The sequence below is a fragment of the Penaeus vannamei genome, chromosome 13 (genome assembly GCF_042767895.1).
Source record: "Penaeus vannamei isolate JL-2024 chromosome 13, ASM4276789v1, whole genome shotgun sequence".
In the NCBI taxonomy this organism is placed as follows: domain Eukaryota; kingdom Metazoa; phylum Arthropoda; class Malacostraca; order Decapoda; family Penaeidae; genus Penaeus; species Penaeus vannamei.
In genome coordinates this window covers 3148690-3153689 of record NC_091561.1, presented here as the reverse complement: position 1 = coordinate 3153689, position 5000 = coordinate 3148690, and the positions used below count along the sequence as shown (strand labels likewise).

The 5000-nt window shown below is 46.1% G+C and overlaps 1 protein-coding gene and 1 long non-coding RNA gene across 3 annotated transcripts in view; both read left to right on the top strand.

Moving 5' to 3' along the window:
- The window catches only part of LOC138863840 (uncharacterized), a 297684-nt gene extending 295558 nt beyond the window's left edge, over positions 1-2126 (top strand). For both annotated transcript variants that reach the window (XR_011399032.1, XR_011399031.1), the window contains exon 5: positions 1883-2126. This is a non-coding gene — a long non-coding RNA (uncharacterized lncRNA). The remainder of the gene's footprint in view (positions 1-1882) is intronic.
- A 1252-nt stretch (positions 2127-3378) lies between these two features.
- The window catches only part of LOC113819087 (gastrin/cholecystokinin type B receptor), a 6292-nt gene continuing 4670 nt past the window's right edge, over positions 3379-5000 (top strand). The window contains exon 1 of the mRNA XM_070128637.1: positions 3379-5000. This exon is cut by the window's right edge and continues 1448 nt beyond it. The gene's annotated coding sequence lies outside the window, so the exon portion shown is untranslated.

Below are 5000 nucleotides of genomic sequence, written 5' to 3'. Positions count from 1 at the left end.
CCCACCACATCAATCAACCTTGCTCACTTGGCCCAATAACCGGTATAAATCACCGATTACGTCCCTGAACGTCAATTCGCTGGACTACTTTAGCGACAGCGTTTGAAAATACCCGACCTTGTCTCCCGTCTCGTTTGAAAATGCCTCACCAGATGGCTCTCGCGACCTCGTGAATATTCAGACCAATCATAACCGTTCTTGTCTCTCTCGCGGGGAGATGGAGAGTTCTGATTGGTCAAGAAGGCTCGTCTCGCGACCCGCCATCCGCGTATTGTCGTTTGATCGAATTATTTAATTATTCGCCCATTAAATCAGCATAATCTAATGAAGCGATCATCTATTTTTATCCTTCCTTGAATCATGCTTAGGCCTAGACCTTGTGGGAATCAATGCATTCTTAATGAGCCGGAAAATAATTATGTTGGTTGTCGTGAATATTTTGGATTTTCGAGCCGGAAGGGAGTGGGTCACTTTTTCTAGACTGATTTTCAATTAGTTTCGTTCCAGACTGGATATGTATGTGTATGTGTGTGTGTACGTGTGTATGTGTGTGTGTGTGTGTGTGTGTGTGTGTGTGTGTGTGTGTGTATGTGTGTGTGTGTGTGTGTGTGTGTGTGTGTGTGTGTGTGTGTGTGTGTGTGTCTGTTGGTGTGTGTGTGTCTGTGTGTGTGTGTGTGTGTGTGTGTGTATGTATAACCCTTTTCTCTCGCTTGCTGATTTTTTTGGAAATAATGTTCCAGCTCTCTTCCTACTGGTAAAACTCTACGGGTTTTGCCTCCACATTTCACTTAACAATGCCTCCCCACACCAAAGCTATAGGCCGGCAAGGTAGATAAGTTGATAAAAGATGGCGTCCTTTGCTTTTAACTGCCGTAACACATGTGATAATGTGAATAGCCTAAATTTCCAATGTAATACGATCATATAATGCCATGACCACACATCCAGTGCACCACAGCTTGCCTATTCGTGTGTTATGGTGGAAGAGAAGTGAAGAGAAGTGACTAAACTAATAACCCTTTTGCTTCGATTTGTGAGGGTGATGAAAGGGAGGTGAGGATGTGAATAAAGGCGGTGGGAGGAGAGGAGGCGAGAGAGGAGAGGCGTGAGGGTGATGAAAGGGAGGTGAGGATGTGAATAAAGGCGGTGGGAGGAGAGGAGGCGAGAGAGGAGAGGCGGCAGGGAACCGAGCGTCAGTGAGGGAGATGCCACGCCAATATCTGAGAAATTCCATTAACCTGTTAGTGCCAAGCATGTCAGCTTCGGGGGGGGGGGGGTGGCACTGTGCCTCGGGTTCTTTGGGTTTTCTCCCTTTCTCCCTTTCTCTCTTTCTTAGTTTTGGATTTTTTTTTGAAAGAGGTTTATTGGTCTTCGATTGTTCTTATTTTTCATTTTGTATCTTTTTTTTTTTTTAGTTCTCTCTTTCTCTTCTCTCTCTCCTCGTTCACTTTCTCTTATCTTTCCTTTCTCTCTCTCTCTCTCTATCTATCTATCTATCTCTTTCTCTCTCTTCTCTCTCTCTCTCCGCCCCCCCACTCTCTCTCTCTCTCTTTCTCTCTCTCTCTCTCTCTCTCTCTCTCTCTCTCTCTCTCCCTGTCTCCCTCTCGCTCTCTCTCTCTCTCTCTCTCTCTCTCTCTTTGTGTCTTTCTCTCTAGCTCTCTCTGTATGTCTGTCACTCTCTCTCTCTCTCTCTCTCTCTTTCCCTCTCTCTCTCTCTCTCTCTTTCCCTCTCACTCTCCCTTCATTTCTTTCTTCCTCTCTCCCTCTTTCCTTCTCTCCCCCTCCCCCCTCCCCCTAATCTTCCCCTCCTCTCCCCCCCCCCCCTCCTTCTCCTGATTATCCACAACCAATTTCTTATTTTCTCTTATTTTCTCTCTTCCAGATTGCGTGGATGCTCCTGTTCTCCTCCGTCACTACGACCACCTCCTCCTCGAGAGCGACCTCGTCCTCGTCGTGACTTCCTCCTCGAGGGTGATCTCCTCCTCGACATGGCTTCCACCTTGTCGTGACCTCCTTCTCGAAACCGACACTTCCTCCTCGCCGTGAAATCCTCGAAAACGACTTCCTCCTCGACACCAACCTCCTCCTCGAAACCAACTTCCTCCTCGACACCAACCTCCTCCTCGAAACCAACTTCCTCCTCGACACCAGCCTCAACCTCGAAACCGACTTCCTCCTCGTCGTGACTTCCTCCTCGAAACCAACCTCCTCCTCGAAAACAAACTCCTCCTCGAAACCAACCTCCTCCTCGAAATCAACTTCCTCCTCGAACCCAACCTCCTCCTCGAAACCAACCTCCTCCTCGAAACCAACTTCCTCCTCGAAACCAACTTCCTCCTCGAAACCGACTTCCTCCTCGAAACAGACCCCTTCCTCGAAACCAACCTCCTCCTTAAAACCAACTTCCTCCTCGAAACCAACTTCCTCCTCGTCGTGACTTCCTCCTCGAAACCGACCTCCTCCTCGAAAACAAACTCCTCCTCGATACCAACCTCCTCCTCGAAACCGACCTCCTCCTCGAAACCAACTTTTTGAAACCAACCTCCTACTCGAAACCGACCTCCTCCTCGAAACCAACCTCGTCCTCGATACCAACCTCGTCCTCGAAAACAAACTCCTCCTCGATACCAACCTCCTCCTCGAAACCGACCTCCTCCTCGAAACCGACCTCCTCCTCGAAACCGACCTCCTCCTCGAAACCGACCTCCTCCTCGAAACCGACCTCCTCCTCGACACCAACCTCCTCCTCGAAACCAACTTCCTCCTCGACACCAACCTCAACCTCGAAACCGACTTCCTCCTCGTCGTGACTTCCTCCTCGACACCAACCTCAACCTCGAAACCGACCTCCTCCTCCTCGAAACCAAACTCCTCCTCGATACCAACCTCCTCCTTAAAACCAACTTCCTCCTCGAAACCAACTTCCTCCTCGTCGTGACTTCCTCCTCGAAACCGACCTCCTCCTCGAAAACAAACTCCTCCTCGATACCAACCTCCTCCTCGAAACCGACCTCCTCCTCGAAACCAACTTTTTGAAACCAACCTCCTACTCGAAACCGACCTCCTCCTCGAAACCAACCTCGTCCTCGATACCAACCTCGTCCTCGAAAACAAACTCCTCCTCGATACCAACCTCCTCCTCGAAACCGACCTCCTCCTCGAAACCGACCTCCTCCTCGAAACCGACCTCCTCCTCGAAACCGACCTCCTCCTCGAAACCAACTTTTTGAAACCAACCTCCTCCTCGAAACCGACCTCCTCCTCGAAACCAACTTTTTGAAACCAACCTCCTCCTCGAAACCGACCTCCTCCTCGAAACCGACCTCCTCCTCGAAACCGACCTCCTCCTCGAAACCAACCTCGTCCTCGAAACCAACCTCCTCCTCGAACCCAACCTCCTCCTCGAAACCAACCTCGTCCTCGAAACCTCCCACCCTCCGCCCTCGCCGCCATGCCTACCTCACCCCCCAGGAGACCCTCGAGGTCGCTCTCTCCCTCCCGCCAAGAGAGGACACTCCCCCGACCCGCGATGAAGTGAGGGAAAGGGAAACACGAGGATAATGAGGGGAGGAGAAGAGAGAACAGAGGAATCGACGAGGCAAGAAGCGAGGAAGAAGGGAGAGAGTGAGTCTTGCTTCGAAAAATAGGTAATGGATGTCACAGTTTTTTTGTTTGTTTGTTTTTTTTGACGATTCGCGGACAAAGAAGCGGTCTTTTGGGAAGAAGGTGAATAGGAATAGAAAGGAATAAAGGAACGAGAGAAGAGGAAAAAAGACTCTGTGAAGGGAGATGAGAGAGAGGGAAGATAGGGAGAAGGGCATAAAAAGACGAGAATTTTTTGGAAAATAAGAAACGATATAAGAGCGAAAGAAGTAAAAGAAACAGAAGAAGAAAATTTCACTTCCTTATTAGAAGAAAATAAGGGAAAGGACAAAAAGAATAGAAAAAATATATATACAAAAATATAACTCACTTTTACGAAGAAAAGGAAAAAAATACATATAACCCTCTTTTACAAAGAAGATAAAGAGAGAATAAAAAGAGGAAGAAAGAAAGAAAAACAGAGAACAGCAAGAAAAGAAGAAGAAGAAAAAAAAGTTCGTCCCACCGACAATGGAAGCCCCGCCCCCCTGCCTTCCGCTCTGACGTCATCAACCATTTACAATTCAAGGGATGACGTCACTCTTCTGACACTTCTACGGGGACGAAGGAATAAAGGAAAGGGAGAAGAAAGGAGAGAAGAGGAAGGAATAAAGGAAAGGAAGAAGAAGGAATAAAGAAAAGGAAGAAAAAAGGAGAAGAAGGAATAAGGAAAAGGGGGAAGAAAGGAGAGAAGAAGAAGGAATAAAGATAAGGAAGAAAGGAGAGAAGAAGAAGGAATAAAGATAAGGAAGAAAGGAGAGAAGAAGAAGGAATAAAGGAAAGGGAGAATAAAGGAGAGAAGAACGAATAAAGAAAAGGAAGAAGAAAGGAGAGCAGAAGAAGGAATAAAGAAAAGGGGGAGGAAAGGAGAGAAGAAGAAGGCATAAAGAAAAGGAAGAAGAAAGGAGAGAAAAAAGGAATAGTAAAAAATAGAGAATAAACCCCACAATAGAAAGAAAATGGAAGAGAAAATGAAGAAATAGATGATAAAAGACAAGCGAAAAGGAAGCAAGAGAGGGAGATAAGAAGGAATTGTTAATAAACTTTCTAAGAAAAAAAATGAAAGTTACACACTGCCACTTTCCTCAGGTAAATCCTACGAAGGAAAGAATAAGAAAACATCGATAAACGACGGGGAAAGAAACAACAGTTATTATATTTCTTCTGAAAAAAAGTGTTTGAAATAAGTAAAAACAAAACAAAACAAAAAAGAACAACAAAGAAAAAAGACAAAAGAAACAACAGTTAATATATTCCCCTCAAAAAAAAGAAAGAAAAATAGTATTTAAAAAGAGTGCTCCAAAAAGTATTCCAAAGATAAAGAAAAGAATGTGGAAAAAAGTGTTACGAAATGAAAC